Source organism: Protopterus annectens, chromosome 13.part0, assembly GCF_019279795.1.
Source record: "Protopterus annectens isolate FY-2018-M chromosome 13.part0, PAN1.0, whole genome shotgun sequence".
Lineage (NCBI taxonomy): Eukaryota > Metazoa > Chordata > Ceratodontiformes > Protopteridae > Protopterus > Protopterus annectens.
Genome location: NC_056747.1, coordinates 279,042,261 through 279,064,164, shown reverse-complemented (window position 1 = coordinate 279,064,164; position 21,904 = coordinate 279,042,261).

Here is a 21,904-nt window from a genome sequence, read left to right as displayed (position 1 = left end):
AATCAGATTTGGTCAAGGCTGTAACATCAGTGGCCCCAACTGAATGTCCAGGAACCTTCCCTGCTAGCAGTGATGATACGCCATCTCATTCTCAGCATTATAATACAGTGTGACTGGTATAGGAATATGCCTAAGAGAGTAAAAGAAAAGTACAAGCATATATAGGCAAGAGAAGAACAACGAGGAACATTTCACTGATGGTGCTGTTCCTAGAAACAACATTGTAAAAAACATAAGGATTCTTGGATGACTACTTTAGGCTCAGATAAGGTGCCGTGCTGGGGTGATAAAGGACACAACAGAGGTGCTGCTTGAGTCTATCCTCCTATTATTTAATATCATAATAGGCAAACACCAAAACTATACAGCTAAAAACAACAAATATTGACTTCAACCAGCAATACAACCAAAACCATTTTTGTAACCTCCTACCTACAAAGATTACTTTGAAACTTTCTTGATGATGCGGACTTTAACTGAAAGTAATTATTGTATTATTGCACCCTTCTTTGGCAGGTTTGTGCTGTCCTACACCCCCTCATTTGTAAATATACTGTGACATCATGATATCTTACTAGTAAGGACAACATTTCCTTACTGCAGTAGTTCTATGATCTCAACAAAATGAAGTCATAATATAAAAATAAACCGGGATTCAGCTAATACATTCACAGAATCTTATTTAGCTCAAAGCAAGCTTAGTTTAAACCATGTATCCCAGTATGTGTCTCGAATTACAGAAGGTTTCTATCTACTAGAAGAAATGCTGTGGGTGATAGTTCGGTTAAAGATGGATCAAGAAGGATCCAGGAAATTGTAGACAATGCACTTTGACTTCAGTGGTGGGGAATGTTATGAAGATTGTAAGAAAAAATGTTAAAGGATTTTATTTTTTTAAATAAGAGTGACTCAAAGAATGAAGAACAGAATAGTTTTACTAATAGTAGGTTACAGCAGACAAATTCAATCCAGAATTATTGCTGGGTAACCACTGAGGATGAACAAACTAACCAGTAAGAAGAATAAGAGTTAAGTTGGACATTTGGTTCCATTCAGCACAGGTGGTTAGTGAAATAAATAAATGGCATGAGAAAGGGACCACAGATTATGAGACACATTAACGAATGGAAGGAAACAGTGGGTCAAGGCCAGGAGTATATAGTCAGACGCAAGAAAGAGTGCGGTGCTGCTGCAGGGTCACTGCTGAGGCCAGTTTTATGTAGGATTTTGTATCAGATATGTATTTGGGAAAGAAAAGATCTGTATGTTTGTAGATATCATTACATTACAGGTAGGTGCCATTGATGCTGGTGTGTGTAAGGAAGCATATCTAAACTTGGTAGAACGGCGAAAAGGCAGGAAGTGAGCTTTACTAAAGCAAAGTGGAAAGAAAAGAAAGAACTTTGAATTGTGGAAAATTAGAACTCAGCTAAAGACAGGTGGTGAAAGAATGCAGAATAGATTTAACGGTAATTGAAACACCAGTAAAAGTAATTTTAATAATAAACAACAAAACTAATTAAATAAGTAAGTAAATCAACAACAGGTCAGAACACCTATTTATTAAAACACAGTAAAAACTCTAGCGCCTTGGCTCTCGAGCCTTCATGGAGTCATTTTAAGATGCTAGAGAGGGTGGTGACAAAGGCAAAATGGATGATGGGTTATATTGTCAATGGTATTGATTGAGGGAAACCTGAATTAATTCTTCCCTTGTAGAATACATTAGTTAGGCCACAATGACATTGCTGTGCTCTGTTCTGGAGGCAGTATGAAGTACAACAGAAACTACAAACATTAAGGAGCCACACAGGTAGATTGCTGAGATATTAAGTGGGATAGAAGGAATGATTTATAAGGTGAGATTAGAGGAATGGATATTTTTTACCTTGGAAGAAATAAGAGATATAATTTAGCCTCATAAAATATTGTTACGTGATACTTAACTCACACATAATTCACCAAGTTTTGTTACAGTCTCATTAGAAATCAACATCTGCTGGCACACACAGCTGTCAACACCAGTAAGATGAATATCAAACATAAACTAAGCACATGCTCCTCACTGACCATAAGGATTGTGAAGCACAGTAGCCCCTATCCTCCCTCCTCACATGTGACCACCTCACAGGCCACAATGGCATTTCTAAGTGAACACAGGAGTCAAGCAAATAACTGCCCAACTAGCACCCACTGTCACTCGCCAAATGAGGACAACACAACACAAAGCAGTGTTACTGGCTTTATTAGTGATCTAGTATGCAATTTAAAACTGCAGCCAATGATGCAATGCACAGTATAGCCATGCAAATATAAGGTCAGTCACTCAAAATATCAGAGTGAAAGCAGAGAACTCCCAGGATTGTTTGAAACCCTTTCTCACTTTGGTGAGCTATCAGAGTATAGAGTCAGCGTCCCCAAAACAATAGTGATTGAAATCAAATATTTCCCATCTGCCCACACTATGGCAGGCTTTCCCTTATTAACTGCAGTGGATGCTATGGTTTACCTGGTTATTCAACTGAGATCTATAGTGGGGTCACCTATGCAGGAATATTAAAGAAGTTTATGGCCTTTTCTCAGGCTTGAAAGTATCTCTGTTTGAGTATTTTCAAGGTAACCTAAGCAGTCTCATGTTTTTTTCTGATCTAGGACTAATGCTCGACGACATGTTTCAATGAATTGGAAACGCCCAAGCACAGTTTTGCGAAAGTGCTTTTTCACCAAAAAAAGCACTTTCACGAAACTGTACTAAAAAAAAAAAACAAAACATGAGCAAATCTATGTTGCTGAGATCGTGGCACAGTGGGGATAAGGGAATATTCCCTTTTTCTCACTGTAGTGCGATCTCAGAGTGAGAATATAAAAGTAGGGGGATGTGGGGGGTACAGGGGGGCTTGCCCCCTGTGTAAACATGATTACTGTTGTTGTTTTTTTGTTTTTTGTAATGTTGTTAGGTGTTTTTTTTTTTTACTTGAGTTTCGTGAAAGTGCTTTTTCAGTGAAAAAGCATTTTCATGAAACTGTGCTCGGCCGTTTCCGATTTGTGGAAATGTGTCATCAAGCATTAGTCCTAGATCTCTTTTTTCTACCAAAAATTCTTTATGCCTCCCAGGACATCCTGTTAGGAAATGAGAAGGAGGTAGACTCCTGCATTTGGGATTTCATTTCAGCAGGGAGAAAGACGAGTTCATTGAAAGCACCTTTTCCTTCTTGTTGATTGTGGGATCTGAGCTTACTGGATAGTAAGCTTTATGATATTGCCTCCAAGCTGAAAACCTTCAGAGAACTGATAGAAGTAGACAAACAGGCTGGGTGGCATTCCATTGTCTTCAGCCTACTGATGGGGAATGATGAGGCTGTTTAATAAACTGACATATAAGAAAGAATCCCAGTTAAGAATCTGGCCTAGTCTCATAATCTCTTTGTTTTTTACAGTCCATATGGGTTCAGTTTGACCTCTATAACAGATTGGCTAGTAGACATGTTCTCTATTAGCAGCCATCAATTTTAGGGAGTTTGGGAAGCTGGTACGACCTCCAAACTAAAATGTTGCAAGAACCTGCTCTTTTGGGAGCAGTTGTCAGATGCTGACTCTCATTTGACCTGGAATGAGTTTAAAGTTGTATAATTTCTCCTCTGAAAAATCCACATTTTATGCAAAGCTCCTGTCTAAGTATAGAAGCATTAAAATAGGCAGCTGGGCCTAGATGGATCACATGGCTTGTTGATTCTAGGGGTTCCCACCCAATGATAAAGGGACTGGTCAGTTTCTTCTATAACCTATTTATTATTTATAGGCTGGGCATGTTGGAGAAATGGATCTGGAAGTACCCACAGACAGAATGTCCTGACCTAGATTGTTGTCATTTCAGAGATTGGCTACCTGATCATGTAAATTTAAGTTTCTAAGTTCTTTAGTTGGCAGTGCCAATCCAAGTACTTTTGTACACCTTCCAAATTTAGTAGGATGCTTTCTTATAGCTCTTCTGTTTGCTAGAGATGCACTGTGGGTGCCCTGGGAGACTGGGGACCCTCCTGTTTTAGAGTTTAAGTAATATATGTGATTGTATATGGGCTAATGTAGTTATAATTAATACAATTACATTTTTTCTGGGTATATCTGTTTCCCCTCTATTGCCTTGGATTTGTTGAATGTGTGAATGCATTGTTGCTTTTAGCCAATAAATGTATCACAAAAAGCTAGAAGACCCTTGTTACCCAACATTTGCTGATCTGTCATTCTTAATTTAAGAGATCTCTACCTTTGAGCTATGCACCTCCATCCTCATTTGAAAGATGTTACCTTGAAAAAAAATGAGACTATGGTCTGACTTCAATACTGCACATTACACTGCTTTTTGGATTCAAAATTATTGTACTAGGAGGAACAGATACAATATATTATATACAATTTAGTTTATATGTCTGCATCAGTATACCTTTCAAAGATTAATTTACCTATTGCTGCTTATTTTTTGTTTGATTGTTAAAATTTTAGTGTTGTTAATTAGAAGTATTCGTAAACTTCTATGTATAAAAATAACAGTGTAGAAAGCAATGTGAACTTTATAGTGAGGAAAAAGATCATGAGGACAACAGTGGGAAGTGAAAAAAGGCAGGGATGACATTCATGGGTGAGGTGACAAATGGCAGTACAAAACAACAGTAAGAAGTCCCAGTGGCCAAAGTTTGGGCAACAAGTTGCTAAAATCATCAGTACTTATTGAAAAATGGTGTCCTAATGGTATGCTAGTGACAGAAAATTATTTAACAAGAACAATGGCTGCGATATAAACAAATTGAGTTACATAATTTTGAGGAGGGGCAGGATGGATACCGTAGGACAAGGTTTAGATGATTAATGGCAGGTGGGCTCAATGCTATAAAATGTGTGTAAACAAGGAAATGAGATTGTGTGTATCACACTGGAGGTTGAAAACAGTTGTACAATCCACACAGAAATGATACACTTCCTCAAGACAAGCAAAAGTTAAGAAAATTGCAGCAGGTATGATTAAAACAGCACTAACAGTGGACTGTAGTGTGTCAGTTGCTGGTTGGAACAATTTGACTGTAGTCACACCAGAGAACAAGATCTTTGTTTGATGTCCTTCATGGGAAAACAGCCTGTGACTGTCAGTACTTCTTCAACCTATTCAAGACAGAACAATTTTTGGAGCTGGCATTAAGAGATTTTCGGCTGGGGGTGCCTTCTGTGCAGAGTCTGCATGTCCTCCCTGTGGTCGCGTGGATTTCCTCCGGGTGCTCCGGTTTCCTCCCAGATCCCAAAGACATGCTGTAGGTGGATTGGACACACTAAATTGGCCCTAGGCATGGGTGCGTGTGTGTGCCTTCTGTAGAAGGTTGGGCGCCGGGCTGGCAACTCGACATCATAAAACTCCACTGCCAATCATGAGCGGACAGAGGATCTGCTGTAGCGACCCCTAACCGGGAAAAGCCGAAAGAAGAAGATAGTAAGCTTACTGTGTGTCAACAGAAAACAGTGATCCTAGTGGGATCATAATATCTTCTTTACTGCTGGTACTCTCACTTCCTTAGCCATAAACCGACTACAGTTATTTTCAATTTACTGAAATCACACAGCTGGTATTTTTAGTTTAGAGGTATGTGAGGTTCGCAATTCAACACAAGACTTTTCTGTTGACATGCAGTTTGATTAGGTCCAAGACAGTTATTAAGATCCCATCTGGAATATTGTGCAGTACTGGAGACCTCATCTCTCTAAGGACATGCACCAGACTGAATTAGTTTCAGCACAGAGTAGTTAGAATGGTGTAAGATCTGTATCGAACAACAGAGTGTACAGGTATGCTGTGTCTGTTATCTTGAAGACTTAAGGCAAATAAAGACAGACACCTGTTATACCCTTGCAAACAGAAACCTTTGCATGCCTTAATGATATAAACAAATTACACAAAAACCTTAATAAAGAACAATAGCAAACAATTTAGTATGTGATATAAATGGCTGAGAGGAGATGTGAAGAAGCATAATATCACAAAGAGTGGTAGATAATTGGAGTACCTTCTCTAAGGACGTACTGCAGTTAAAAAAGATACAAGAATGCATGGGATAAATGAGGGCACTCCTTATGAGGAGTATGCAAAAAATAAATTATTGCTCAAATAGTACGGTAGATAGTGAACTGTGCACATCAAGCGGGATAGCCAGTCCTTATATAGCATCAAAATATATGTTTACATGTAAGAATTTTAGTAAATTTATCAGTTGTTATGTTAAACAGTATATTTTGCCATGCTCAAGCTACCCTCTTGCTAGTTTTCATTTGAGACCACAATCACAACTCGCCTCACACAAACTGTATACCAGAAACTTTGGTCACTCATCTGCTTTATATCAAAATGTGTGATAAACACAGTGGTGCTATGGCTTACCACTCAGATAAGTGAACTTTCAGCATGCAACATTACAGAACACTCAGCATGCCACATTACAGAATGTTCAGCATGTCACATTACAAAACTAACATTTCAAATGGTACCACCATAACTGAACACATACTCTCATCATGTGCTGCAGTGCTTTTATGGCTAGGATTTCTAAGCATGTACTTATGTACAATATACGTCAGTTTAGTTGAGAGAATTAAGCCTGTACACCTCATTCTGTACTCATGGGTTTGTTTCTGTTTTCTGTTTAAGCAGCCATCCTCGGTGTCTCCAGAAAAGAGACATTTGTAGCTAGAGGATTTATACATTTAAAACATAATGTTGGGCACAGTCTTGGGTTTTTATTTGGAGTGTCTGCAGTGTTAGCTTAGCTGTGGTAGTATGAAAATGACACAAGTATAATAGGAAGAATGTTCTTTTGGCTATAATGACAGTGGGGATGGTGACACAACATTGTGCCATTTTGTTAATCTTCCCAAACTGAATCCCCACACACAGGTCAAAATATCTATCTTTAAAATAACTAATTCATAAAATAATATTAAGTGGAAGTCACTTAATTAAGGGCAAAATTAACAGAAATACATGATTTTAAATTTATGTTTGCATTGAGCAGATGTATGCAGAGCTCTTAACTATTGTTTCTTTACACCATCCTAGAACGTCCTTCAGCTTTCTTTGGTAGTTGATAAGATTTTTGTTGAAAACCTGTTTATGATACAATTTGCATACTATGAACATGGCATTTGCACACATTCCACATGCTTCCTGAGGCAAGAACATCTCTGATCAGTAATACCTATAAACTGTGATTCCCCTTAGTACTAGTTGTAAGGGAGACTGGTACCACCCTTAACCCCTACCTACTTATTGAGTGGGGCTTTAAGGGGGCACCAGCCTCCTTATAAATGTTACTATGAAAAATACAGTTTACAAAAAAGTGCAAAGTACTGTTGGATTCAAAATATATGACTAAACTATAGTAAAAGTAATAAATGCTATTAAAATTGCAATAAATTAGCCTTATTTATGACTGTAAACTTATTAAATATTATCATGTTCTATGATGACCTTTCTCTTTCAAGGTTTCCTTTAACCACATATATATTTTTTCTTATCTTAGCATTGTATAATCCTTATATTGATTGTTACATGTATATATTCTATTATGTAAACTATCTGTTTATATTCTACTTTGTATAGTCTCTTGTTTATTACTTGGAGCTTTTCTCCCTGGGCCTCCGCTGAAAATGGATATGTGCCCAGTCAAACCATCCTAGTAAATTAAATAAATAAATAATAAATATCTTCATCACTCTACCGTTCCTAATCAGGCTACATAAATTCATAAGTTTAGGGGGTACCTGTGTCTATTTCTTATTATACAACGACCCCCCATTAATATTTAAAAACGTGCACGCTGATTGGTCACATTGTAAATCCGAGTTATAGTAATGGAAACGTGCATGCTGGTTGGTCGCATTGTAAATCCGAGTTATAGTAATGGAAAAAAGTCCGGTCGCTCGGACTTTTTCCATTACTATAACTCTTACAGCAACACTGTCTCGCTATAAAACTCGCTGTAAAAAGCAACAGAGATCTTGCTTTCTCCGTTGCTTTTTTTCAAAACTGTCTCGCTATGTTAAATGGGTTTAACATAGTGAGACAGCTTTAAAAAGCAACAGAGATTCTCCGTTGTTTTTTTTCACAACTGTCTCGCTATGTTAAACCCATTTAACATAGCGAGACAGTTTTGAAAAAAGCAACAGAGATTTTGCTTTCTCTGTTGCTTTTTTCAAAACTGTCTCGCTATGTTAAATGGGTTTAACAGCGAGACACCTTTAAAATAAGCAACAGAGATTCTCTGTTGCTTTTTTTAAAGCTGTCTCACAATGTTAAACCCATTTAACATAGCGAAACAGTTTGTAAAAAGCAACGGAGATCTTGCTTTCTCTGTTGCTTTTACCCACAGCTCTGATGTACTGCGTAGGCATACGCATGCGCAGTACATCAGAACTGCCACAGAATACCAGACGTCTGCGCAAGGGCAGCAAGGAGGCATTATACAATGCCATTATTTAAGAAAAGTAATTTTTTTTTTCTTAAATGTCCTTGTATAATAGCAATAACCCACGCCTGGGTGTGGATAATGCTGGATTTACCCATGGTTGGCTTTGTTTGGCCACTCGGGCTTTGCCCTCGTGACCAAACCACACCAACCGTGGGTAAATCCAGCATTACCCACACCCAGGTGTGGGTTATTGCTATAATAACCAACAGACTTCATAATCCATGCATCCATCCACAACTCCTTTTCCCCATTTTTTACACATGCAGTCAGGGTGTCACTTCAACAGTGACAATCATCTACAGCCAATATTTACACTACCATGTGGCTAGCCATGCTGTGGAGCCAACAGAGTTCATAATATTTGTGGTAAATTCCTTAGTGTTGACCTAAGCAAGAAGCTGACTTTTAAATTAAGTCATGGTACTATATTGCTTAATTTTTTAAAGAAAATGTGTTCCAAAAAATAAAAATACACTTACTCTCAAATCATCCCAGTTTCTTTAACAAAGGCCAAATAAAGCCATACACACTTTTCAACCCTTGAAGTGCTTTTTCACTGGTATAGATCTAATCCAAGAGGGTTACAAAATACTATATTTGCCAAACATAACCATCTCCTTATGTACCGATAGTTGACACATTAAAATTGCAAAGACTTTAACCTACTGTCCATACCAATACATTTCACAATCCTCTTAAGTGCATCTCTTCTGAATGTTCCAGTAGGTTTATCATAAGTTAGTCTGTACACAGAATGTACATTCTTCTTCTTCCTTCGGCTTTTCCTGGTTAGGGGTCGCCACAGCGGATCACCTGTCCGCTCATGATTGGCAGTGGAGTTTTACGGTGTCAAGTTGCCAGCCTGGCGCCCAACCTTCCACAGAAGGCACACACATGCACACACTCACACCTAGAGCCAATTTCAGAGTGTCCAATCCACCTATCTTGGGATGTAGGAGGAAACTGGAGCACCCGGAGGAAACCCACGCGACCACAATGTGTCTTTCTTCCAGTGCCCCCTTGCTATAACAATGTTTTTCTCAACCAGTCGTTATAATATCTACCTAACTGATAATATCTTTTTACATGCCATAATAATAACATTTCACTAAAGCAAATAACAGCATTATTATTCAAACATGTTTCCAGTTTCTTCTGTGGCCTTTGTCATATAACTCAGGGACACTATCTATAGATCATTTCTCCAGCACAAATGAGAAGTTTGTCATAAAATATTTTATCAGTAATAAACTTTTTCAATAGACACATTATTTCTGATAGCTTTAGTCCACTCAGCATAGAAGTAGTCACTTTTCCTGTTTCTAAGTCTATGACAGGTTTAATAGATTGTTTTGAAAATCAGGTCTTTAAATACTAAAGCACTCTCATTTGTGTGAGCTGGTAAAGTCATATGTCATGTCTGGTTTATGTTCATTAAAGAGGTTAGGTGGTAGTGAATAACCCAGAAAGAGCCCTCCTTTTTAGTCTATGTTCTTCATTTCACCACCTGGACCTGTATAGGACGTTTATGAATGTGCACTTTTTTTTTTCTTTTTTGCATAGCAGTGATGTAGAATTACACAGTTCACTTACCCTAAATCTCTTCTTATGTTCTGCTGCACTTACTATCCAGTGTTCTCAAAAACTGCACTGGATGAAAGTTGTTTCTTATATCTCAAGACAGTGACATCGCATCGGACTAAAATTAGATATAGCTTTAAGCTGTTTCCACTTGGAAATTCTCCCCACAGAGTGAGTAACGAATAAATCTGTTGAAATGACTTCCGTGAAAATGTCTACCACAAAAGAAGAATGAGTTACTAGTCCACAGTCAGATGAACACCTGACGTACTTTAACTTCAGACTGTACTTTCCCAACTTTCTCACAAATTGATTCAAAATATTACATTATGTATAGGAAGACCAAAGTTGTGGGTGATGCCCTTCTTCTCTGTAGAGTTTGAAACAAACTAAATATTCTTAATAAGCAACATTATTTATTTATGTATTTATTGCCTCAAAGCTTTATTGGTTTGATTGTCAAGCTTACAAACTACTGGCTTTAAGCTTTGTTATCATAACCCCATGTTGATATTTTTTTACCTTTCATGTGGGCATCAAAATGATTTTTTAAGGAATATCATAAATGACTTCAAATATATGTTCAGAATATATGTGTGTGAATGATATGGAGGGTAGAGGAATGGTGAGGATGCAGGGAGTAGAGTTGGTAAAGGTGGATGAGTTTAAGTACTTGGGATCAACAGTTCCGAGTAATGGTGAGTGTGGAAGAGAGGTGAAGAAGAGAGTACAGGCAGGATGGAGTGGGTGGAGGAGAGTGTCAGGAGTGATTTGTGACAGACGAGTACCAGTAAGAGTGAAAGGGAAGGTCTACAAGAGGGTAGTGAGACCAGCTATGATATATGGGTTGGAGACCTTGGCTTTGACAAAAAGGCAGGAGTCAGAGCTGGATGTGGCAGAATTAAAGATGTTAAGATTTGCACTGGGTGTGACGAGGGTGGACAGGATTAGGAATAAGTATATTAAAGGGTCAGCCCAGGTTGAAAGGTTTGGAGACAAAGCCAGAGAGGCAAGATTACATTGGTTTGGACATGTGCTGATGAGGGATGCAGAGTATATTGGGGAAAAGATGCTAAGGATGAAGCTGCCAGGTAACAGGAAAAGAGGAAGACCTAAGATAAGGTTTATGGATGTGGTGAGAGAGGACATGCAGGTGGTTGGTGTGACAGAGCAAGATGCAGAGGCAGGAAGAAATGGAAACAGTTGATCTGCTGTGGCGACCCCTAACGGGAGCAGCCGAAAGAAGAAGAAGAAGATAAATCACTTCAAATTTTATGTGGACACTTATTCTGTGATCATTGAAGGCATTTTAGTATGCATCTGCCTTATTTTTTTCCATTATTGATATTTATATTTAGGATTAAGGCCATTGATCTTGTGTTCACTCCTCCAGTGATACCGTCTAGTCATAGACTTTGTAATACACCTGGATCAGGTATTGTCTTACGGATCAGGCAGCAGTTATCTCTAAGTACTGTATAACCAAGCAAATATATTGACAAGTCCTAAAGCTATTTGGAATAATTAAACCTTTCCAGTCCTTTGATTTTTCAGTAAGGAACCATTTACTTTTTCCCTTGTTTCATGTGGCATGCTCAACGGCAACATTCTGCTCAGTAACGCATTCCATCAGTGAGGTATAAAGTGATTCAGTGGTCTCTCTGGACAGTGTGGAAATGCAGGAAACTTTGTGGCAGATTAAAATACAAGCATAGAAGTTCTAGGAGCTCAATAAAACAATTAACATTAAATGTTTTTACGCGACAACAATTTTATTGGATAATTATTTAAAGTGTTTGGTTCAACACATTATTAGTTGCTGGTGACTATTGGTTGATTTTAAAACAAAAATTTAAGATATAAAGTGTGACTTTTTTATGTTTGTTATTCTGAAGATGTCCCTTGTGGATGAAGTGCTTCATGACAATAAATTATTTCCATATTGTGTCATTGCCTGGATTTGGATGATTTTCTAGTTGATGTTTCTGTTTCATCCTACCAAGCGTTACAGTTGTTGGTGTTTTTTGGTCTCTCTGGACTGACTAGACATGCCCATTAAAAGTAGATGCACTATAGAGTATACTTTTATGACTTTGGCAGGTACCTACCAGTCTAAGCTTTAACTGTTGTCAATTATTGTCACTATATCTTTAATAAAGGTGTCATTCTGTATGAGTTGTCATTTATTTTTTTCTTTTTGCCAGATCTTATGATTCTGTGTTTACTGACATTAAAATTGATGTTATCACCAATACAGCAGTCTTGCATTTTTGTAGAACATCTTAGAATTACTTCAATAAAATATCTTGAAGTCCTCAGTTATTCATTTGCAGTTATCAGCATATATGATTAGTCAAAGCTCATTTCCCACTAGAATAGTGCAAATAGAAATGGCCCCAATACAGAGGCATGCAGGACCCCACTGGTAAACTGTACTGGGACAGAAAGGGAACCTCTCCCTGATGTGTTGTGGCTTGTTGGTTAATTAGTGTTTTACTCCCTGTACTGGGTTTATATTAGCATTTAGTTCGGTCAGTTATTGTATCATATAGAATAGCATTGAACGTCTTATCAAAGTCAAGATGAGCAGCACACATCATCAGTCCTTCATCAAATGTTGCTGTTACTTCTTTAAAGAATGCCAAAAGCTACTAAAGACAAAATTACAAACTCAAATTGCTCCATGTCAGACAGAAGATCTATTAGACTTGTCTCCATGATTATTTTTTCTGTTTGCTTTTTTGTCACTAGGCCTGCTTACCATCAAGCCTCCCAAAATCAGACTTGTCCATTTGTTAATGTTCTCAACAATTTCATCTGTGATCATGATAAGAGCTGTCCAGAGGAGGCTGTTGTACAGGCAAACATGAGGATGCTTTGTCTCTGCCTGAGTCTCCATATTATTTTGTCTCACTACAGAGGTGAATACCCCTCAACTCAGCCAGACGTGTCTGGCTAACCCCCCCCCAAACAGATGCTGTAGGCAACCTTGTCCATTTAATATGGTCATAACAGCATGAGGCTTTATTATTCACCTCACCAGGATCAAAAAGTATCCTTATTTATCAAGCTCCAACAAGCTGGAACTCCCAGATCATTCCCAGTGGAAATGTTTTAAATTCTGGAATGCTTGCTTCATGCTATTTTCTGATGAAGTTCCTTATTAACTTTAATAAACTGGAACAAAAGCTCTATATGTGAGTTTTTGATTTCTTGGTCTTTTCTTTGAGATCTCATTGTCCCTTGTGGGGCTGCCGACAAGGTTTTTTGATTGTGCTTGATTGATACGTTGTTTAGTTAGATTTTTGTTCTTCAGATTTGTATATCTATATGTGTGTGTGTGTGTGTGTGTGTGTGTGTGTGTGTGTGTGTGTGTGTGTGTGTGTGTGTGTGTGTGTGTGTGTGTGTGTGCATATGTATATATATATATATATATATATATATATATATATATGTATATATATGTATATATATATATATATATATATATATATATATATATATATATATATATATATATATGGCTCCCTATCAGAAGCTTGAAACACTATAAGCCTGAAAATCAAAATCCTGAAAACTATAGACTGAAAGTTCAAAATCCTGAAAGCCCAAAATCCTGAAACTCAAAATCCTGAAAACACAAATAATGCTAATATATCACTATAAAGACATTAATATCTACCAACTGAAGGTCCGTCACTATCGCACACTCACTGACCCCCCGTCCTAACTCTAACTCTCACTAACTACCCCCTACCCCCAATATTTGTCACTATTGCATACATGCCTAACCTGCGCCCCTACTAACTCTCACTTAAACCGCCCCCTAACAAACCAAACCAAAACCAACCTGAACCTTACCCCAACAAACACCACCACAACCACAAGGCTACAAATACAATAGCGTCAATAGTATGTCCGTTTGATTTTCAGGCTTATAGTGTTTCAGGCTTCTGATAGGGAACCGTATATATATATATATATATATATATATATATATATATATATATATATATATATATATATGTATATATACACACACACACATATTTGCACACTTGTAAATATTTATAACTATGTAAATATTATCTTTGTATATAAATAAAGGACCCCTAAAATTGATTGCAATCTGTATTTGTGGAAGTGCTAGCCATGAATACATGCGCATGTCCCATTCCTAGCACAGTGGAGTATGGGAGGATGGTGCATGGCCTGGACAAAGTGAAGGAAGGAGTGAATGTGAATGCCAGCTCACAGGGAGATGTTTGTAGAGAGAGACACAGGATATAGAAGTTGCTTTCCAAAGGAATGGAGGAGATCACAAAAGAAGACCGTGTTGTTACAACCCTCCATTTGGGAGGGTTACATGATGACATTTTGCAGGAGATGTTAAATGAAAGTGAATTGGATAATGGACGAGACATTTCCTGGAGAGAGATACTGGAAAAAATACAGGAGGAAGAGTTGGAGGTAATCCTAAAAGGGGATGTTATGCGGAAGAAAAAGCATATGCATAGACAGTCAGAAACAACTATGAGCAGAAAAAAAAAAGCGGTGACAGTATGAAAAAAAATTTGTAGTAAGTATACATAGTAAAATAATGAATTGAATAGATAGTAGGCATGGGACTATAATACAACCTATGGGTGTGAAAGTCAAAGAGGTAAAAGCTTTTATTTTGATACATAGACATTTTGTGACATTATTTTTTATACTATTTATGGGATCGAAAAAAAATTATGTGAGAATAAAAAGACAACAAAATGATAATCCTTGGAAAAGTTATGCAGTAAAGGCTTTTTTCTGAGAAATTAAAAAAAATACATATACCGTTTTGAATAAAAGTAGAAAGGGGGACTTTGAAAGACATTATAAAAAACATTTGTAAAGAGGTGAAGGACATTTCAAAGGTTTATGACAACAGGGGTTTATGGACTGGGGGATAGGATTGCATTATTATTTTGGAAGTGGAAATGGAAAAAATGTGCACATTCCAAGTGTTATAAATGTTGATGGTGATAGGGGTACGGTTAAATATTGGGGACAACCAAACACATGTTTTTGTGGGAAAGAATAACATCTTGTAAATAATTGTGATAGAAATGCTATATATTTCAAAAACAGGGCACAGTGCGAAGAAATGTGAACTAGAACATTATAATGCAAACAAATTGGGCATTTATGAATGGACTATAAAAAGGAGTTTAATGATAGTGAAAAAAGGGAGAGAATATGGGACAAAAAAGAAAAATAGCTAGAAGCTGAAATAGAAAATTATTTAGGAAAACAAAAATAATAAAGAAGAGTAGGATGAAGAGGAGATAATGATTCCGAATTAGTGAGGAAAAAGACATAAACTGGAAAGTGGTGAAAGGAATAAATAATTGTATTGGAAGAAGGGGGAAGATAGGAAAATTAAGTTTAAAGAAATACATTTAAAAGAAAAAAGAAAGGAAATGGTAATAGGTAATATAAATTAAAAAGGGAAGTTATTTCCTTTAAATTAAGGAAAAGAGAAAGTAATAATTTAAGAATTCTTTTGGTGAATGTAAACAGTATTAAAAATATTGTCAGAAGGATAGGAATTTTAGAATGGTGCAATAAATGTGATATAGGCATAACCGTATTGGAAGACATAAGATTCTTAACAAATGAAGAAAGTCTGCAAACAGAAAAAATATGGAATGGAAATATAATATGGAATTTGGGAAATGAGCAGTGTTCAGGAATAACAGTATTATGAGGAGAGCAGTGAAGATATTAGATGTAACACTAGTAAGAATGGGAAAATTAACTATTGTTGATTTAAGATGGCAAGAAAAAGTATATAGAATTCTAACTTTATGTGCTTATGTTATTTGTAAGAAAAGGGAGAATTTATTTCAACAGATGTTAGATTCTTCTTCTTCTTTCGACTGTTCCCGTTAGGGGTCGCCACAGCGGATCACCTGTTTCCATTTCTTCCTATCCTCTGCATCTTGCTCTGTCACACCAACCAACTGCATGTCCTCTCTCACCACATCCATGAACCTTATCTTAGGTCTTCCTCATTTCCTGTTACCTGGCAGCTTCATCATTAGCATCTTTTTCCCAATATACTCTGCATCCCTCATCAGCACATGTCCAAACCAATGTAATCTTGCCTCTCTGGCTTTGTCTCCAAACCTTCCAACCTGGGCTTACCCTCTAATATACTTATTCCTAATCCTGTCCACCCTCGTCACACCCAGTGCAAATCTTAACATCTTTAACTCTGCCACGTCTAGCTCTGACTCCTTCCTTTTTGTCAAAGCCACTGTCTCCAACCCATATAACATAGCTGGTCTCACTACCCTCTTGTAGACCATCCCTTTCACTCTTACTGGTACTCGTCTGTCACAAATCACTCCTGACACTCTTCACCCACTCCATCCTGCCTGTACTCTTCGCCTGTCTTCACCTCTCTTCTACACTCACCATTACTTTGAACTGTTGATCCCAAGTATTTAAACTCATCCACCTTCACCACCTCTACACCCTGCATCCACACCATTCCTCTATCCTCCCTCTCATTTGCACACATATATTCTGTCTTAGTCCTGCTGACCTTCATTCCTCTTCTCTCTAGAGCATATCTCCACCTCTCCAGGGTCTCCTCCACCTGTTTCCTACTCTCACTACAGATTACAATGTCATCTGTGAACATCATAGTCCACTGGGACTCCTGTCTGATCTCGTCTGTCAACCTGTCCATCACCACTGCAAATAAGAAAGGGCTCAGAGCTGATCTTTGATGTAATCCCACCTCCACCTTAAATGCATCCGTCACTCCCACCGCAGACCTTACCACTGTCACACTACCCTTGTACATATCCTGTACCACTCTTACATACTTCTCTGACACTCCCGACTTCCTCATACAATACCACAACTCCTCTCTGGGCACCCTGTCATATGTTTTCTCTAAGTCCATAAAGACACAATGCAACTCCTTCTGACCTTCTCTGTACTTCTCCATCAACACTCTCAGAGCAAACATTGCATCTGTAGTGCTCTTTTCTGGCATGAAACCATACTGCTGATCACTAATCATCACCTCCCTTCTTAACCTAGCTTCCACTTCTCTTTCCCATAACTTCATGCTGTGACTGATCAGTTTAATCCCTCTGTAGTTACTACAGCTCTAAACATCATCCTTATTCTTAAAAATAGGTACCAAAACACTTTTTCTCCATTCCTCAGGCATCCTCTCACTTTCCAAGATTTCAGTAAACAATCTGGTTAGAAACACCACTGCTATTTCACCTAAACACATCCATGCTTCCACAGGTATGTCATACAGCCTTTCCATTTTTCATCCTCTTCATAGCTATCCTTACTTCCTCCTTGCTAATCCATTTCACTTCATGATTCACCATCCCCACATCACCCAACCTTCTCTCCCTCTCATTTTCTTCATTCATCAACCCCTCAAAGTACTCTTTCCATCTGCTCAACACACTCTCCTCACATGTGAGTAAGTTTCCTTCATTATCCTTTATCCCCTTTACCTGCTGCACATCTTTACTAGCTTGGTCCCTCTGTCTAGCCAATCAGTACAGGTCCTTTTCTCCCTCCTTAGTGTCCAACCTTTCATACAACTCTCTATATGCCTTATCCTTAGCCTTCGCCATGTCTCTCTTTGCCATGCACCTCATCTCCTTATACTCATGTCTACTTTCTTCATCTCTCTGACAATCCCACTTCTTCTTCGCCAGCCTCTTTCTCTGTATACTCTCCTGTACTTCTTCATTCCACCACCAGGTCTCCTTGTCCTCCTTCCTCTTTCCAGATGTCACACCAAGCACCTTTCTAGCGATCTCTCTTTACTTACCCAGCTATTCTGTAACTATTCCCTGCCACCCAGTGCCTGTCTTAACTATTCCCTGAACTCCACCTCACAATTACCCTTTTTCAGTTTCTACCATTTGAGCCTTGGTGCTGCCCTCACACTCCTTCTCCTCTTCTTGATCATCAATGTCATCCTACAAACCACCATTCTATGCTGCCTAACTACACTTTCCCCTGCCACCACTTTACACTCTCCAATCTCCTTTAGACTGGCCCTTCTACATAAGATGTAATCCACCTGTGTGCATTTCCCTCCACTCTTGTATGTCACCCTATGCTCCTCCCTCTTGTTAAAATACGTATTCAACACAGCTATGTCCATCCTTTTCACAAAATCCACTGCCATGTGACCTTCTGCATTCCTTTGCTTAACACCATACCTACCCATCACTTCCTCATCCCCTCTGTTTCCTTCAACAGCATGCCCATTGAAATCTGCTCCAATCACACCTCTCTCACCCTTGGGTACAGTCATCACCACTTCATCCAGCTCACTCCAAAATTTTTCTTTCTCATCCATCGCACACCCAACTTGTGGAGCATATGCACTAACAACATACATCATTACACCATCAATTTCCAGCTTCATAAACATCACTCTATCTGACACTCTTTTCACCTCCAAAACACTCTTAGCATACTGTTCCTTCAGAATAACCTCTATGTCATTTATCTTCCCATCCAAACCATGATAAAACAATTTGAACCCACCTCCGATACACCTAGCCTTGCTCCCCTTCCATCTGGTTTCTTGCACACATAATATACCAACCTTCCTTCTGTCCATCATATCAGCTAGCTCTTTTGCTATACCAGTCATACTGCCAACATTCAAAGTTCTGAACCTCACTACCACAGTCCTAGCCTTTACCTGCCTTCAGGCATGCCTTCCCCCTCTTCTCCTCCTTCTGCCAACAGTAGCCCAATTTCCGCCAGCACCCTGTTGGCCAACAGTACTGGTGGTGGTCATTGTTAACCCAGGCCTCAACTGATCCAGTATGACCTCAGCCACTGGGGATGCACAAGTCAGTGCACTTCTTTGTGCCAGTCTCAAGCCCAGATAAATAGGGAGGGTTGTGTCGGGAAGGGCATCCAGCATAAAATTTTGCCAAATCATACATGCGAACAACAGTACAGATATACATACCGGATCGGTCGAGGCCCGGGTTAACAGATGCTAGATTATGTAGTAGTGAATATGAATATTATAATAGTGGATTTTTAACTGTGATTTAAGAGGTAAAAAAAAAGAAAGGGAAATTGTAGAAGTTATGAAATGTGGTAAACTGGTTAAATGGAATAAAATATTCTGGACATATAGAAGAGATCTTCTTAAATCTGAACCTGATTACTTTATAATATCTGAATTAAGAAGTATAACAGAAGGAGACACAGCTGTAAGAGGATTTACAGATTATTTACCAATATGGATGGAGATAAATGAAAATAAAGACTATATAAAAATAGGAAAGGGAATAAAAAGAATAAATCAAAAATAATTTATTTATTTTATTTACTTTATTTTGCATTTGTTTACTAGGAAAGTCCATCTGGACAGAACCCATTTTCAGCAAAGGCCTGGGGAGAAAAGCTCCACACACAGACATTACAATGATAATGAAATAGACTTAAATTAAATATTTCATAAGAACATTGACATAAAACATCTTGATACAATAGTGAAGATACATCTTACAGTAGTTACAGACAAAATTATATAGAGGTAGTACTAGCTACATTAGTACAGTTGTACAAAATATAGTGAGCACCAAGTCCAGTGTTACTTTGTGTGCCCTGTTGCTTGCATGTGTTTGAAGAATGTTGAAGTCATTAATTATAGAGTTGCTTATGTCATCATTGATTACAATTGAGGAAGCAGAGATTATGTCAAATCAGCTGTAGTGACATTATATAGTAGCAGATGCTAGAAAGCTAAACAAGGGTTAAAAGAAGTGGATACTCTAGGTAAGTAATAGCTGACAGTACAGATTGTTATTCAGTGTACTATATGCTTCTGAGTACTTGATTAGGAAATGCATATATGTTGGCGTACTTTGGTAGGAAGCAGAAAATGAAGTTGGCATAGTAACAACGTATTGGGATTGTGTTAAGTTTGGGGGAGGGTATTGGTTGTTCAGAATTAGCCTGGGCTGTTGCAGAAGCAGAGCCATGAATCTTATAAATGTTTTTAAGTAGTTGTTTTGAATTGAGTTAAGTTGGTAGTAGTTCTAAGGAAGTGTGTTCCAGTTTTTTGAGACATGGCATGAGTATATCAATTTCCCTGCAGTGCTTGTAGTTTTGGTAACTTGTGTGAAGGCTGCCAGCCTAGCTAGACAGAATTTTGTAAATAATTCTATGTCATTGTAAATATTAATATGATCCCCACAGGCTTGTTTTTACAAATGTAAAGAAAACTAAATGTAAGAAAACGGTGTTATATGTTCTGAGCTTCAGAATGTAACCACAGTGCACACTGCTGGAAGAAAGCTGATAAGTGAAGAATTTTGTGACTGTTTGATCTCAAGCTCAGAGATAGGATGTCTGGACTAAGAAATTATTTCTATTGCCTTAGGACAAGAGTTAATTACTAGGTTTTATTTGTAAAGTGTCCTTTATTGCTGTAGTTTCCTGGCAGGTGCAAGATTACAAACAAATATTAAATTTTGAGTTCTATGAGCCTGAGAAACTTCAGCAGAGGTGTCAAAATCTAATGTGAAATGACTCAGCAGTAATGTGTATATCAATTTAAGACTATCTCAGAAAGAAAGATTAGAGCATTTTGGATTTTGTCTGAAGATGACATCTCTCCAGCAATTGCTTTGCTCTGTAAGTAGGATCTTAGATTTTTGTATTTCTCTTAGAGTTAGATAGGAATTTAGCCAGATTAGTCTAGCTGTTTTTCCATATTTATGTCGGACTATCCTACAATATTCGGGACTCCAGCAATAGACTGCAACAGTATGAATTTAATGCTTCTGGTACCTTGGCTACTGCCTCCAAGGAATAATCAGCATTGGTACATCAGTCATCTTATACACCACCAAAGTGATAATTAGATCTCGGAGTCCCAAGTGTGTTTTTTTTTTTGTGTCTTTACAGCTTTTTTAAGCTGTTGTTCTTAGTTTTGGATTTATCCTACAATATTGTTTTGAAGTTTCCTGTGATCTCTGAACTCTGTAATATCATTGTGTTGAAGTAATAAGTATTGTCTTCTGTTTTAATTATTTATTATTAAATACTTTTAAACCTTTCAACTGTAGCTGTTTTGTGTAGAGATAATTTAAGCTTTTAGAGAGTACTTGCATGTATTTGGTGATACTGTCCAAGCCACTCCAATAGTCTTGCTGCTCAGTCACACTTACTATTTGGATAACAGTAATATTACACAGTGAAATTGGTCACCCTTTGGGAAGGCCCTTATTAGTAGCTGATAAGAGTAGCTGGTAGCAGTGATTACTACCTTATAGCCTGGCAGAAGGGGGCATAGCTGGAGAACCTGTGCCAGCCTTCCCCAGGAGTGTCTGTGTGATTGTATATAAACCAAATCTCAAAGTGTGTGTGTGTGTGTGTGTGTGTGTGTGTGTGTGTGTGTGTGTGTGTGTGTGTGTGTGTGTGTGTGTGTTAGCTACTTGGGCAGGGACACAAAGTACTGGTTGGACAGAGAAGGTACTGGAGGTTTTGGCTTGACTACTCGGTTGAGATTTGAACCCTATAGCTGTGCAAGGGGGGAGTCTTATTGGGGATCTAAAGAGAAAATGGAAAACCATCCCCAGACTGACTGTGATCTTTGTGTGCTCTTAAGGGAAATTGTACTTTACTGTGTGTGTACTTGTTATCCCCCCAATGTGTACACCCCTCACTGGTGCTAGTGGTGAGGATTTAGGCTCCTTTATTACTGGGCCAGTGCGCATACACACATGCATCATGCACACATATACATGCCCTCTACA